Below are 17,567 nucleotides of genomic sequence, written 5' to 3' on the forward strand. Positions count from 1 at the left end.
TAAAAACTAAAGAATTTCATTACCACTAAACCAGCCCTGCAAAAAATATTAAAGGGGACTCTTGGACTGCAAAGGAGAAACCAAAAATGGTATAGACAAAAAGGAATAAAAATAATCTCCAGAAACAATGAAAAAATGAGTAATAAAAAGGCAATAAATACACATCCATCAGTAATTACTTTGAGGGGTGTCTGGGTAGCTCAGTCAATTAAGCATGCAACTCTTGATTTTGGCTCAGGTCATGATCTCAGGGCTGTGGAATTGAGCTCTACATCGGGCTCTGTGCGTAGTGCAGAGTCTGCTTGTCCCTCTCTCTCTGCTCCTCCCTGTGCTCTCTCTCTCTCTAAAATAAATAAAATCTTAAAAAATAATTACTTTGAATATAAATGTACTAAATGCTCCAGTCAAAAGACATAGGATATAAGAATGGATTAAAAAAAACAAGACCCATCTATGTGCTGCCTACAAGAGACTCATTTTAGACATAAAGACACCTGCAGATTGAAAGTGATGGGATGGAGAAACGTTGAAGAGAAGAGAGTGGCATGATATATTAAAAGTGCTAAATGGGAAAAATCACATGGGAACAGTCACACAAATGGATGTCAAAAAAAAAGCCAGAGTAACGATACTTATATCAGAAAAACTAGACTTTAAAACAAAGACTATAACAGAAAAGAAGGGCACTATATTATAATAAAGGAACAATCCAGCAGGAAGATATAACAATTGTAAATATTTATGCACCCAAATACATAAAACAATTAATAACAAATATAAAAGAACTAATTGATAATGATACAATAATAGTAGAGAACTTTAACACCCCACTTACATCAATGGACAGATCATCTAAACAGAAAATAAACAAGGAAGCAATGTCTTTGAGGACACACTGGACCGGATGGACTTAACAGATATATTCAGAACATTCCATCCTAAAACAGCAGAATACATATTCTTTTCAAGTGCACATAAGACATTCTCCAGAATAGATCACATGTTAGGTCACAAATCAGGCCTCAGCAAATACAAAATGACTGAGATCATACCATGCACATTTTCTAACCCACAACTCTATGAAACTAGAAATCAACCACAAGAAAAAATTAGGAAAGGCCACAAATACATGGAGGTTAAACAATATTCTACTAAATGATGAATGGGTCAACCAGAAAATCAAAGAAGAAATAAAAAAAATACATGGAAACAAATGAAAATGAAAACACAACAGTTCAAAACCTTTGGGATGCAGCAAAAGTGACCCTAAAAGGGAAGGATATAAGCAATACAAGCCTACCTTAAGAAACAAGAAGAATCTCAAGTAAACAACGTAATCTTACACTTAAAGCAGCTATAAAAAGAATAGCAAATGAAACCTGAAGCCAGCAGAAGGAAGGAAATGATAAAGATTAGAGCAGAAATAAATGATATAGAAACTAAAAAATAATAATAATAATAGAAGTGATCAGTGAAACCAGGAACTGGTTCTTTGAAAAAGTTAATAAAATTGATAAATCTCTACCTAGACTTATCAAAAAGAAAAGAGAAAGGATCCAAATAAATAAAATCACAAATGAGAGAGGAGAAATAGCAACCAATACCACTGAAATACAAACAATTACAAGAGAATATTGTGAAAAACTATATGACAACAAATTGGACAAACCTGGAAGAAATGGATACATTCCTAGAAACATATAAACTACTGAACAGAAGCAGGAAGAAATAGAAAACTTGAACAGACCAATAACCAGGAAAGAAATTGAATCAGTAATCAAGAAACTCCCAACACACAGAAGTCCAGGGCCAGATAGCCTCATAGGCAAATTCTACCAAACATTTAAAGAGTTAATACCTATTCTTCTCAAACTATTCCAAAAAATTGAAAAGAAAGGAAAACTTCCAAACTCATTCTTTGAAGTCAGCATTACTCTGAAACCACAACAGACTGCACTAAAAAAGAGAATTACAGGCCAATATCCCTGATGAACATGGATGCAAAAATTCTCAATAAAATACTAGCAAACTAAATCCAATGACACATTAAAAAGATCATTCACTATCATCAGACGGGATATATTCTTGGATTGCAAGGTGGTTCAATATCTGCAAATCAATCAATGTGATATACCACATTAATTTAAAAAAAGGATAAGAAATATATGATCACTTCAATAGATGCAGAAAAAGCATTTGACAAAGTACAACATCCATTCATGATAAAAACCCTCAACAAAGTAGGTTTAGAGGGAACATACCTCAAATAATAAAGGCCATATATGAAAACCCACAGCTAATATCGTCCTGAAAGGGAAATAAATGAGAGCTTTTCCTCTACAGTCAGGAACATGACAGTGATGTCCACTCTCACCACTGTTATTTATCATAGAACTGGAAGACGTAGCCACAGCATTAGACAACAAAAAGAAATAAAAGGCATCCAAATCAACAAAGTAAAGCTTTCACTATTTGCAGATGACATGATACTCTATATAGAAAACCTAAAAGACTCCACCAAAAAATTGCTAGAATTGAGACATGACTTCAGTTAAGTCGCAGGATACAAAATCAACGTCCAGAAAACTGTTGCATTTCTATTTACTAATAATGAAACAGCAGAAAGAGAAATCAAGGAATCAATTCCATTTACAATTGCACCAAAAAATAATAAGATACCTAGGAATAAACCTAACCAAAGAGGTGAAAGTCCTGTACTCTGAAAACTATAAAACACTGATGAAAGAAACTGAAGGTGACACAAAGAAATGGAAAGACATTCCATGCTCATGGATTGGAAGAACAAATATTGTTAACATGTCTATACTACCCAAAGCAATTTACACATTTAATATAATCCCTATCAAAATACCAACAGCATTTTTCAGAGAGCTAGAACAAACAGTCCTAAAATTTATATGGAACTACAAAAGACTCCTAATAGCAAAGCAACCCTGAAAAAGAAAAGCGAAGCTGGAGGCATCACAATTCCAGACTTCAAGATATATTACAAAGCTATAGTCATCAAGATAGTATGGTACTGGCACAAAAATAAACACATAGATCAATGGAACAGAATAGGAAACCCAGAAATGAAACCACAACTATATGGTCAATTAATCTTTGACAAAGCGGGAAAGAATATCCAATGAGAAAAAGATAGTCTCTTCAACAAATGGTGTTGGGAAAACTGGACAACAACATGCAAAAGAATGAATCTGAACCACTTTCTTACACCATACACAAAAATAAATTCAAAATGGATTAAAGACCTAAATGTGAGACCTGAACTATAAAAATCCTAGAGGAGAACACAGGCGGCAACCTCTTTGTCCTAGGCTGTAGCAACTTCTTCCTGGATATGTCTCATGAGGCAAGGGAAACAAAAGGAAAAATAAACTATTGGGACTTCATCAAAATAAAAATCTTCCACACAGTGAAGGAAACAATCAACAAAACAAAAAGGCAGCCTACAGAATGGGAGAAGATACTTGCAAATGACATATCTGATAAAGAGTATCTAAAATACATAAAGAACTTATAAAACTTAACTCCCTAAAACCAAATAATCTTATTAAAAATAGGCAGAAAACATGAATTGATACTTTTTCATAGAAGACATACAGATAGCCAACAGACCTGAAAAGATGCTCAACATCACTTACCATCAGGGAAACACAAATCAAAACTACAATGAGATATCACCTCACACCTGTCCAAATGGTTAAAATCAAGAACACAAGAAACAACAGGTGTTGGTGAGGATGTGGGGAAAGGGGAACCCTCCTACACTATTGGTAGGAATGCAAACTGGTGCAGCAACTCTGGAAAACAGTATGGGGGTTCCTCAAAGAGTTAAAAATAGAACTGCCCTACAATTCAGCAATTGCACTACTAGATATTTACCCAAAGAATAAAAAAAGTATTAATTCAAAGGGATACATGCATCCCAGTGTTTATATCAGCATTATCTACACTAGCCAAACTGTAGAAACAACCCAAGCGTCTATCCACAGGTGAATGAATAAAGATGGAATATTGCTCTCGCATAAAAAAATTGAAATCTTGCCATTAGCAATGCCATGGATGGAGCTGGAGAGTATTATACTAAGTGAAATAAGTCAGTCAGAGAAAGACAAATACCGTATAATTTCACTCATATGTGGAGTTTAAGAAACAAAACAAATGAGCAAAGGGGAAAACAAAGAGAGAGAGACACAAACCAAGAAACAGACTCTTAACTGTAGAGAACAAATTGATGGTTACCAGACGGGGAGGTGGGTTGGAAGATGGGTAAAATAGATGGTGGGGATTAAGGGTGCATTTGTTGTGATGAGCACTGGGTGTTGTATGGAAATGTTGAATCACTATATTGTACACTTGAAACTAATATTACACTGTATGTTAACTGGAATTTAAATAAAAATTTAAAAATTTTTCTCACATAGGGTTAGAGCCTTTGTATGGAACTTGAAGAGAAGTTGGTGATTATGCCATCATTACTAGCAATATATATTTAGTTGTGAGAAAAAATGTGACTTATGTTCTCAAATTTGATATGGAAGAGAAATTTACAAAATATGGTTATTTTCACATTCTCTCTAAAATGTCTGTGTTTTGGGGTGCCTGGGTGGCTCAGTTGGTTAAGTGTCTGACTCTTGATCTCAGCTCAAGTCTTGATCTCAGCATCATGAGTTCAAGCCCTGCATTGGGCTCCATGCTGGCATGGAGCCTACTTAAAAAATAATTAAAAACAAACACTTTACGGTGCCTGGGTGGCTCAGTTGGTTAAGTGACTGCCTTCAGCTCAGGTCATGATCCTGGAGTCCCAGGATCGAGTCCCGCATTGGGCTCCCTGCTCAGCAGGGAGTCTGCTTCTCCCTCTGACCCTCCCCCCTCTCATGCTCTCTCTCTCTCATTCTCTCTCTCAAATAAATAAATAAAATCTTTAAAAAAAAACACTTTAAAATAATTATAAATAAATAAATAAATAAATGTATGTGTTTTAAGGAAAATTTCCATCTAAATCAGAGTCTGACAAAACTTGGGAACATGGTTCTAGAAAAGACAATTTGGTGAAGAAAATTTTACATTTCTAGAATGATTTTATCATTGCTTCTTCCTTCCTCTTGTTCTTTATTTTTTTTTTCTTTTATTCTGAATAGGAAGCATCTCTGCTTTTCCTCTATTTCTGTAGTAACCCACACCTAAATATGCCACTGGCAATTGATATGAAAAGGCTAATTCAATTTCAGAATTCTGCATGGTGGTTCATGAGGGTTGATTCAAACACTTAATGATACATAGAGCTCACAGAGAAGCTTGGTATCATCTATTCTAGTGTCTAAGAGGGCATGTCCATCCTGTTCTGTATTCTGTGTTTTGGTCCTTGTTTTTAGGGAACTGGTTCTGGTCCTGGTTCAGCAAGCTGCCTTTCCACTCTCCATCTTTAATAAGTCTTAAGAACATAATGGATAAATTGGATAGGCCGCTGGACATAGGTGGGTGCGACTGACACCCTCTTCCCACCCAACTGAAGGAACATGATTAAGTAACAGTTGATACTCCTTGAACTGCCTTCTGTTTGTCTAGCTTTTGTTTGTTCAGTGTTATATTCAAACTGAGGTGATTCTCTTCCGTAAGGGATAGAGAGGAAGGAAAAGGGAGATGAAATGCCTGGTTTGGGGGAAGGGCTTTTTAGAGAAAGAAAATCCTGAGGAGGATTTTATGCAATTTTGCAAGGTAAATATTCTTCTGTATCATACCTTGAATTCTTCAGTAAAAATCTCTGTGGATTCATTATGAGTGAAGTATGTTTCTGGGGCGGGTAGAGTGCTAGCACTGACTCATGTCACAGTGAGGGCAAAGGCTGCTCCATGGAGGTCACTACATCTGGGTAAGGAGCTGTAGCCCTTTGCCTCCTTACTAGGATTCCTGTCCTTCCTGAAATTTTGTTGCTTTTAAGATATTAGCAAATTTGGGGGGGAAGAATCATTTTGAAAACCTAATCTCTCTAAGCTTGTTTTCTTCATGAAATGGGGATAGTAAAAATACATGTCTCACAAGATCACTGTGGGTATTAATGCAAATAATCTCTTTAACACAGAACCTTACACACAAGCACTCAGTGTCTGTTAGATATTCTTCTATTATCATTACTTTATTAAAGGTGAATGTTGCCTCAATAGAAAAGTGAAGTCAGCAGATTTGGATGACTCACCTGCTGTTAAATGCAACAACTGGCTCAAATAAGTCCAGGGAAACCAGTTATTATGAAATCACATAAAAGATCAGAATGTTATTGGAAAGAGAAAAGAACCTGGGCTAAAGCATCATATATGTTCATACATACATATGAATGATACTAGAAATTATAGAAAATAAAAGAGAGAGATTAATTTTAAAGCCAATTGGCAGACACCTTGAAAAGAAAGGGGTTTTAGGGGTAAACGAACCATGAGAGACGATGGACTCTGAAAAACAAACTGAGGGTTCTAAAGGGGAGGGTGGTGGGAGGATGGGTTAGCCTGGTGATGGGTATTGAGGAGGGCACGTTCTGCATGGAGCACTGGGTGTTATGCACAAACAATGAATCATGGAACACTACATCTAAAACTAATGATGTAATGTATGGGGATTAACATAACAATTAAAAAATTAAAAAAAAAAAGAAAAGGATACCAAAAAAAAAAAAAAGAAAAAAGAAAAGAAAGGGGTTTTATATTTATGAAGCATAAATCCATTCAAATTTCTCTTATCCAAGTTTCTGAAACACTGAAAAACTGGTAGATTAAGAGCTGAGTTAAAAAAAAAAATCTATGTTATGATTCCAGCAAATCTTTAAATATTTTTAGCTTAATATTCGAATTCCACATTCTTTGAGCTCTTATTCTAGGCCAGGGAGAGTTAACACATTTAACATTTTTTGTTTCATTTAATTTTCACAACTGCTCTATGTTAATTGACATTATTAGCTCCACTTTGCAGATTAGGAAACTAAGAAAACTTATATCCTTTTGTTAATATGTGTTTTAAATATTTTCTTCTCAACTAAGTCCATGCAAGCAGAATTTTGAACCTACATAAATCATTTTCACTTTCCATCAAAATAAAATAAAAATTTAAAATACTTCTTAAACTCTATTCCTTTCTTTAGCTACTATCTTATTTCTCATCCTTTTCATTATGAAGATATTCAGGTTGGATTTGTTCTATGCAAACCAATAGATGTTGAATTTTAGAGGATATAGTAGATCATGTATAGAATTTCAAAGTAGATAACCAAAAATATATTACTTGAGTTTTGAACCCTTCACAAACTAAGAATATAAAACTATCTAGGGTTGGAAATAAAGGAGAGTATCTTTTGAGACAGATATTTGAGGAGAACTTTTGGAGTGCTATGAGTCTATATCCCTCTCTCCCCCTTAGGAATGAAGGGTGCAACTTGTCAACTCTATACTTTATAAGAAGGGCTTCAAGGGGACCACTTAAAGAATCTTATATCATAGATATGTATGTATATGAATGATACACACATACACACATAAATGTATAACATAAATGTGTGTTGTTGTATATATATGTGTGTATTCTCTGCAATTGGAGAAAATTGTGGACTTGCGTTTGATTCACATCTGAGAACAAATGTGTCCTCCTGGGTAGTGGTGTCCAGAAGTAAGAAGCTGTGAGTTGTATCATTGGAGATAGTACTGGGGAATTTGGAATAAGTAGGAGAGGCACTGTCTACATTAAGGGAGTTATCAGAGGATCCGCCCAAAAGTCTCCACAAAGTGCCCAGGGAATGAGTCAATGTTAAACAGAGTATAGAGCCATAGCATAACAGTGTCAGTGAAGTCTGCTTTCAAGGGGTTAGAGAAAAAAACTACTGTCTAGTGGGAAGAAAGAGAAAAGAAGACAACCACCTCTGTCTTGGCCTGAGTTCCCTAAGAAAGCCCTACTGAAAGCTTATATAGGGAGGTGTAATCCCTATATAGTAAGATCAAGGAAAAAGACAGTGAGGCAGGGAAAGAGGGAACACATGTACCAGGCAGTACATTAGGTGGTTGCTTGTTTCCAAAGTACATCTTCCAGACAGGCTTTGTAGAATCACCATGCCTAAGATTATTCCCTCAGTGGAAGTAATGAAGCAGCATTTACCTGGCTTTTTCCCATTTCTTATCTCTTTTTGGTACAAATTCAACTCAGGAGGTATTAACTTCCTACCCTTGACCCTTCCAGGGTGTGTTCCCAGGCCTCTCCAGGCAGCCATTTGGAAAGCTAGACCTTGTGTCTTGCAATGAATGGCTTTCTTATGAATTTGGAAATGGGAAGAGAAGCAGAGTCTCCACAAGTCCTGGTAGATGGGATTAAGTGCAGAGTTGCTGTGATTGCATGTCAGGTCTGGGGAGGCTGAGAGAACACATAGTATCAGGAGATGAGGCAACAGTGAAGGTTGCTGAGGCTACTCTTGAGTTAGTGGCTGAGGTGTGGATGGCAGGAGGTGCCATCCTAGTTGAGGTGCCTTCTTGAAATTCCCCTCCTCACCAAGGGAGAGGAACAAATGTTTATCTTTGAACAAACATCTAAAGTTTGTTTATTATATTGTTTGGATAATTTTACTTATTGAAATGAAAATGGATTTGTAATTTGAAGTGCCTAAAAGAATTTTTATTAACTGAAAGAAAAGTCATGGAATCTGCCTAGTTTTTATCTAGGAACAGGGGATGATTATCCCTACTGAAGACATTTAAAGAGATAATAAATTTACTTAAGAGTTCTGTATATTCAATTCATTTATTATATTCCAAGCTCCTAAAAATGCACTTTATTTCATTATCTCTACTTCTTCACCTCATTAATTCCTCAGTGTACCACCACTATTCTTTAGCACAAATCACTTTACTTGTGCTTCTCTGGACGATAGGACCTCTAATGTTACAATGATTCAAACTGGTAGGTTCTTACAGGTTCCAATATAATTTGTCTGTACTCACCATTATTTGTTCTTCAATACTTCCCTGTCTCAGATTCTAAGATAACCATACCTCCTGGTTCACTTTCCACCCCTTGGATGAGTCATTTGAATCTCCTTCCTCTTCTATATCCACTTCCTGTTCTATATCCAAATTTTTAAAAAGTTGATGGCCCTGGGATTTATTCTTAAGCCCATGTTCTCCTGACTTTATGTCTTTTCTCAGGATGATTTTTCTCTTCTCTGCCAACCCTCAGCTGTTCTGAGAAAGGCTCCTTACCTATGGGATATATCTATTTCAAATTTAACATGTCTTTGAAACCGAACTCTTCATCTTTTACTTCCAGACTGGCTACTTCTTTGGCATTTACTATCTTGATTTATAATACCGTTATTTACCACACCCCATCTTCTGCCAAAGTTAGTAAACTGGGAGAGATCCCAGACTCCTCAGAAACCTTCATTCCCACATCAAAGCAGTCACCAAGCCCAAGAGATAAAAACTGAAAGAGCTTGTGAATCTCTTTGTTCCGTATCATCCTCACTGCTACTGCCTTAGGTTAGATCTTCACTGGGTCTGCCCTGGACTATTGCTTTAACCTCTGACAACAGGTTTCTGAAATCATTTCTGTTATGTTAAATTTCTGATCCACACTATTGTGAGAGTTGTTTTTATAATTTTTTTTCTAAAAATAAAATTATAAAAATCATTCCAACTCTCTTCAGCCTATAAAATACAAATTTCTTAGCAGTGCAATCAAGGTTCTCATGATCTGACCACTGTCTATCTACCTATCTATCATCTATCTGTCTGTCTATCTATCTATCTATCTATCTATCTATCTATCTATCTATCTATCTATCTATCAATTTTGGAATAAGAGAGTAATATGAAGAACACAGAGCACGTGTTTTACCATCAGCCTGTCCTGGGTTCTCATCCTGGTTCCACCACTTACTATTTGTCTGACCACAGGCACAGTATTAACCCTTCTGAACTGTTGAGTTTTTCAGGAGTAAAATGTGGGTCAGTGTACATAACCATGGCAAAGATGAAATAAAACCATGTATGTGATGCATCCAGCTTATAGACAGTGCTCAATACATTTTACTTTCCTTCCCTCATTTTATTTCCTTTACCCTATGTATCAGCATGCTGGTATGCATGAAAACATGAGTCTATTTTTTGGTTCCATCCATTTATATCATATCCTAAAAGTAACCTCCTCTTCCCTGTTAAAAAATCCCTTCTCATTCTAGAAGATGAGATTGAAGGGTCACTACTGTAAAGCAACCCTAGCACCCATGGCAAAGGTAACCCCTCCATCCTCTTTTTTTTTTTTCTTTACCTCTTTCTATAACTTACGCAGTTGCCAAGTCCACTCTTATGTCATTATTCCATAATAATGAGGCACTTGGACATGAAAGCACACAGCCAGAGACATGATGCTATTTTACAAGCTGAGATGATAGCAATACAAATTTTAAAAAATGCATAAAAGGACCCCGGAGGTGGTCTTCCTATCATTTTGTAATCCTGTTTTGGCCAGTCTTATTGCACAATTTTCTTTTTCCTTTAAAGATTTATTTATTTATTTATTTGAGAGAGAGACAGAAAGAAAGAGAGAGAGGAACACAAGCAGGGAGGAGGGGCAGAGGGAGAGGGAGAAGCAGACCCCCCTGCTGAGCAGGGAGCCAGCAGCGAGGCTCCATCCCAGGACCTTAGGATCATGACCTGAGTCTAAGGCAGACGCTTAACTGACTGAGCCACCCAGCGCCCCACAGTTTTATCATTAAAAATGTTTTTAAGTTTTATAAAACAAGACCTATTAGGGAAGCCTAATTGTACTGATAATAGTCTAAAGAGGATGTAAAAATCATTGAATAACAACCCTCAGCCATGACCTATTCTAACACAGAGGAGACAATTGGGTGTTTTCTGGCATCACTGGGCACCAGATGATTTTGAATAGTTTAAATTGCAGCAGGAAATGTAGAAACAGTAACAGAAGAATTTCCTGAGGGCAAAAGATACTCAATAATGAAATATTTCTTCAGGTGGCTGTGATACTTCCTTGCCACCATCTTTCAGAGTTTGTTTAAAAGTGATTCCTCTAAAATGCCAGAGAATGGACCAGCTGGCCTATCAAGCTCCCCTCCCAGCATAGAAGCCCATGAATGCCATCAAATAATGAAGGCTTTCCTTTCGTGCAAATGTAAGTATAATACATTTTTCTTAAAGCTATTAAACTCTTTTTATTGTAAGCAGTACTTGCAACAGGGGAGACTAAGGTTCACAGATGGGTAGCATAAACCCATATAATTATACTACATATCTGCAAATAATTAATTTGGCTTTGTGTATGTAATTTGTGTGTCATTGCCCAAACATCCTCTTTCAAAAATATAACTCAAAATGTGCTGAACGGGACATCAAGCTTTTTAGTTTTCTAGTGACATATTTCAAGAATAGTTTCAACAGACATGAAAGTAGACAGTTGGCCGTCTTTTGTGGGGCCTATGGGTAGTTACTAGGTGACTGAGGAGTGATTGTAAAGTCAGAAAGAACTGTTAGGTTTCAGACAGAGAATTACCATGTCATGAGCCAATAGCATGTGGGAAGTTGGCAACCAGACAGATGGAGCCCGAACTGGGCTTTACTACGCTCCTTTCTTCCAGTGAACTGGAGACATGCACCTCCTAATGTGTTTTCTCTTTCTTTTCCTTCCCACTAATAATTATGACTCAGTATGGCGACTGACCATCTTCCCACTTCTACACATTCTGATCTGACTCCCTAGCCCTTCTCCCTTGATCTTCTATAGTTTTGCCCCAGAGCAGTGGCTCAGTCCAGATCTGCCCATGGCAGCATGTTATCAGCTCCTAACATTCTTGGATTAGAATAAAAATGATGTAAGCCTACAGGGAAAGTTCAGGACTGCTTTTTGCAGGTATATAGCACCTGTCTGACGACTGCAGAACATTGTAAGAATGAACTCAGTCATTCTTAGCTAGGGGCAATATCACTGTTTGTATTTGTGGGGGGGCCTTTTGGCACCATTGATATTTATTGGGCGTTAGCCAAGTATGCAAATGTCCTGCAGTGATTGGGACAATTCAGCACTATAAATATTTGTTTTGCCTCAAATATCAATAGTGTTTCCACTGAGAAGCAGGTTAAATTTATAACTGTCCCAATGTTGCCTGAATAGGTGGGACACAATCCAAAGGCTCTTGACTCTTTGCTCAAGGAGATTCCATGTGAGAAAGAAGATGGTTCTGTATTATTTGCTTGAGACACCAGATCCTTATTATAAAAGGACAATTGATTTCATTTAGGAACTTAAAATCTTAACAAGGGATCCCAGAACCAGTCTGTTTAGGGCTTTGAGCATTTCTACAATTCTAGTCAAATAGAAAAGAAAAAGTATATTTGAGAGGTAATATCCATTTAATCAAAATCTCCTATATCCTAATAGATTTAGAAAGTGCTATCTTTGAATACCTCTTCAGCATTTATTATCTGTGTGAACTTAACCAACATACTTACTCCTATACCTCCATTTTCCTATCTGTAGGAGGAATATTATAGTACCACATAGGTTGATGAGAAAATTAGTTTAATGCTTAAGTCTTACCATAATATCTTGGTGCTTAAAAAGTAGTAGCTAATAATAATAAATAATTATTAATATCAGTAATAGTGTAGTTTTCAGAGTATGAAAAAATGAACTCTATTACTTGAGTCCAGTTGAATTCCATTCAGTGTTTTCAATAAAATAAATATAATTTGTCTTGAGATGGTAAACAAGATAATCCTCTTTGTTAGTAAATGTATGAAGTGTGTATGAAGGAAGAAATATGGTAAAAAGGAAATTATTTTGGCTTCAGGTCCTATTTCTTCTCCTTATTAATTGTATGGCTCCTTTCCATCCAGGTCTGGTTGCCTTTAACTTTAAAAGCTGAGTACCACTTCAAGGGCTAAAGAGTCAATTATTCAATATTATACTATCCTTTAAAACCCCCTACTGTGAGTTTTGTTGCTGTGAGCTTTCATTTAGAAGAACTATTGTGTAATTAGCAGCATCTTGGTATAATTCAGTTTGGAGGGTAAGAACATTGAAACCGAGGGCCCTTGTTCTATTCATTCATCATGTACATCTGTGTACAAGAAAGAGCTATACTATGTTGAAGTACAAATATCCCTAGGAAAAAAATATAGTGCTCGACAAGATGACTTTTTGAATTTATATAAGACAAATAATGGTCCTGTGTCATTTCTTCCTATCAATTCCAGATGCATGCAAAGATTTACCAGACTTTCCAGTAGTTGCTTTGTTGCTCTTGTCTCCAGTGAATCTATAAGAAGATCTATTGTTCTCTTAAAACAATACTCTGTTGCCCAATCTCCCTTGTGCAGCTGAAATTTTCAGGTGCAGTGGTTGTTGGTGTTTTGGGGGGTTATTTTTGCCCCTGTTAAAGGGCTATAGATGTATTTTTAAGTTCTCAAAGGGAAACTTAGCAGATGCAGATTTAGTTTTTAGTTGTACTTAAAGAGATTAGCTAGAAACTTCTTTAAATAAACAAGGAAAATGACTGAGAAAGGGCAGCTTTCAATTTACATGTCTAAAAGCTTTTTCTCAGAGGGGCCCTGGACTTGAGAGTTTGGTCCCCTTCTACCCTCCCTCATTTATAGCTTGTGTTCTTGATTCATTGGAATAGAGCATATGTTCTTTTCTCCATAAATATAAATGTAGGACTCCAGTTGATTTAATAAACCATTTATAAAGCAATGAAAAGCTGAAAATTTGGGAAACATTTTGGGGGGAATATTGCCTGATTAAATGAATTATCCAGAAAGATACATAAACTATTAATGTGTTGTAGTAGTTAATTATACATAATATTAAACATTATTATAAATATCACTTTATAATTATGTGTTACATTATATATTTAGACTTAATGAATAATTAATTTTGCATGATTAATCATTTAAATAATTTACATAAAGGGGAAAAGTTATCTGTCAATGAATTCAAGTGATCAGAAAATAGAACTTTATTGTCTATATGAACATGATTCCTCGGCAAGTAGAAAAGTAATTGGGACAATGTTCTCAATATACTCCACTTCTGTTCCTAGAGTTGTATTTGCATTCTGAAACACTGGGGCAAGCAGATCCAAGGCACTGGGGAAGTGGGGTCAGCAAGTTGGTCCTTATCATTGTTTGCCTGTTTATGCAAGCATAAACCCACTGTCCCATCTGGTATTTAGTGCTTGCAGACATCTCTGAGCTATCTTTACTTCTGTCTTCAGGGTCCCTTCAGGCCCTGGCACAACTGGGATTTGAGCAGTCTGATTAAAGTGCTAGAAGTCTTAACCAGTTCATTATAAGTGACTCTGTGATCATCGTGGTATAGCTGCCACTTTTTTTTTTTTAAGATTTTATTTATCTATTTGACAGAGAGATAGAGAGAGAGCACAAGTAGGCAGAGCAGCAGGCAGAGTGAGAGGGAGAAGCAAACTCCCCGCCTAGCAGGGAGCCCTACGTGGGGCTCGATCCCAGGACCCTGGGATCATGACCTGAGCCGAAGGCAGCCGCTTAACTGACTGAGCCACCCAGGCGCCCCGAGCTGCCACTTTTGATGTTAAAGGTGACTAAAGAAATTGTGACTGCGAGGAGGAATGAAAGGGCCTGATAGTAGTAGGTGCCAAAGCATCAGATACCACTGAAGAAGACTCAGAACCATTTGGGCAGAGTTTTTTTAAAGTTAGATTGTGCAGAAATAGAGCCAGAACATACTGATGATTATTGTTGTGATTACCTTATCTTACTTAGAGGCTAGTGTAGTCTGGGAAGAACCTTTTTTCTATAGGTTCACAAGATAATAAAATGACACATATATAATTGGTAAGAAGAGGTTTTCATCAAACTTTCAAATCCAAACTCATTTTTGAAAAAATTTAACTTGTGCAGTTCTTGTGATCCTTGTGTTTTTAATCCCCAGGAACAGCTCTTCAGAAACTCATAGAGATGTAAAATGCTTCAAAAGGGAAGAACATTCAGAACATGAGCAGGGAAATTATGACTTGACAGGTGACAAGCATTGTGAGAAACAAGTTTGCCTTTTTTCATTCCCTTCCTGGTTATCTCTCCTGTCACATGAGAAATAAAAGAAACACCAGAAAGAATCAGGTTATCATCAATACACTGGTTACTGTCATTGGTTAAGCATTAATTTAGTAGTCCATCTTTCATATAAGATGTACCCCCATTCATGGTTCTTGCATTTTGAGCTATTTCCCACGCATGTCACATTGCAGGAGGTTTCTTGGTCACTATGGGGGTCTGCTCCTCTAAGGCAGGAGTTTTCAATCTTCATATTCTTATTGTAGAACCCTTTGTTTAAAAGCCCAAGATGTAAACCAGATGAAACCAGAGCTGCTCTGTAGCAGGCTCATGAAAAGGCTCATCACATTGCTCTTTTGATTCTCTGAGAGCTCTAAAGACCCTTGCTCTATAGCAATTCTAACTCCTTTATTAAAACAAAATATAGGAACATCATGGGTTTTCCCTGGAAGGAGAATCTCCAACTGAGGAGGCAGAGCTGATTAAGATGCTCAGCATCTGCTTCCTTTGTTCTTATATTTGTCTTAGGACTTGTACACTCTGGATCCACTCCTATCTTCATGATGTGCTCCTAATAAGCAACTGGCCCTGGGCTCCTCAATACAGGCATGATAAGGTAGGCAGTGATTTCCTACTATTAAACAGCAGGGAGTTACTCTATCACACTGTAAGCCCAAGAAGGATACAAACAGGTCTGTTTTGTTAAGGGTTGCTTACCCTGGGCATAATGCTGTGCCTGGCACATACTGGGCATTCAGTAAATATTTGTGGATTAAATGAATGAGGGGATGAATAAAGAGTATAACGAGTGCCATCAAAGAAGCCTATAGCTTTCTAAAGCTGTGATAGCAGTTTTGCTAGTAGGCTCATGAACTTGTCTCATCTCATTCTCCATTTTGAGTCAAATGGCCCCGAGGGGCCAGTACAACTTTCCCTGGGCGCTCATAACTTATGTCTTAGTCTGTTTTACTTAGTACCAACTTAAAACTATCTTGTGGGTATGTTTTATATACTCTTCCCTATGGTGTGCCTTGATATGCCCATGATTAAGGCAAAGGGAACCTGATGGTTTACCTCAGCTAATGGAGGGCTGTCCTTTGTCCTTGTATTTGTTTGGTCTGCCTAGGAATTACTTGAAATGATCTCATCTATCAGATTAAGTCCTCTCTCATACATAGTGGATAAGCTTTACTCTTGCAATCCTTAGTATATAACCATATCTAAATACAATTCATATAACAAAGAATGGTATATAGAAAGCAGTAGGAGCAAAATGATGCCCTGATCCCACAGAAAGGACTCCGAATGAGACAAGGGTGATTGGAGGGTAGAGTAAGTTAAATAATGGCTGCCAAAGATGTTAGGTCCTAATCCCTAGAACCTGTAAATGTTACCTTCTAAGGAAAAACAGGTCTTTGTAGATGTGGTTAAGTTGAGGATTTTGAGATAGGGAGATTATCCTGACTAATCAGGGTGGACCCTAAATGTAATCACATGTGTCCTTATAAGAGAGAGGCAGCAGGAGATTTGACACAGATGGTAGAGAAGAAGATAAACATACAGAAGAGAAGGTAGTGTGAAGACAGAGGCAGAGACTGGAGTGATGAGACCACAAACCAAGGAGTGCTGGCAGCCACGAGAAACTGGAAGAGCCAAGGAACCAATTCTTCCTTCAGAGGCAGTGTATGGCCCTGCTCACACCTTGATCTTGGTCCAGTGACACTGATGTTAGAGTTCTGGTTCAAAGAACTGTGACAGAATACATTTTTATTGTTTAAAGCCACCAAGATTGTGGTAATTTGCTACAGTTGTCACATGAAACAAATAGAGAGAAGTGCATCCTTTTATGATTGAGTATTACATGTTCTTGAAGCTGCTCCATGTAAGTATTCTGGGGTTGGGAACATCTAAAACAGGGTATCGGTATTGCCAGCTATTTCTTGTGTTTGAAAAATGTAGGGGTTTTCTAAACCTTGGAGGATTAAGAGAAACTTTTGAGAGGCCAGTCTACCATAAAGAGCCTTTCAAGTCTGTAAAAGTGAAGAGAAGAAAGGAAGAGAGTGAATCTGAGATCACTCTGAGGGCAAACTATGGGATTGAGGGCAAGGAATTGGGATTATTCAGTGTAGACACTTCTTAATGAGGTAGGCAATTAGGTACTGTTAGGGTAGTGGGGAAATAGACTAGGAGATTTAGATATTAAGTTAATTATAATATTTATAAATTAATTCTAGGGTTGGTGTTACCTTGCTACATAAGGCCTCTAACCTTCACCTGCAATGAGCCCTCATTGTCCTCACGTAGGTGAATAACCAGTGAATCTGAGAACCAAGAGCCAGTGCAGGAGGCCCTTGTTAGTAAAGGGTAGTAAGTAAAAGACTCCAAAGATTGACACCCCTGGTTGAAGAGGGCTCCTCTGTTGGTGAACGTGGAGGCATTAGCCCTTAAAGACCTCAGTTT

At 37.1% G+C, this 17,567-nt stretch overlaps 1 pseudogene; it reads left to right on the plus strand.

The window, feature by feature from the left end:
* Positions 1–17,247, plus strand: part of LOC110583255 — a 90,550-nt pseudogene extending 73,303 nt beyond the window's left edge.
* The last annotated feature ends 320 nt before the right edge of the window (positions 17,248–17,567 follow it).

This window comes from Neomonachus schauinslandi, chromosome 8 (genome assembly GCF_002201575.2).
Source record: "Neomonachus schauinslandi chromosome 8, ASM220157v2, whole genome shotgun sequence".
NCBI lineage: Eukaryota > Metazoa > Chordata > Mammalia > Carnivora > Phocidae > Neomonachus > Neomonachus schauinslandi.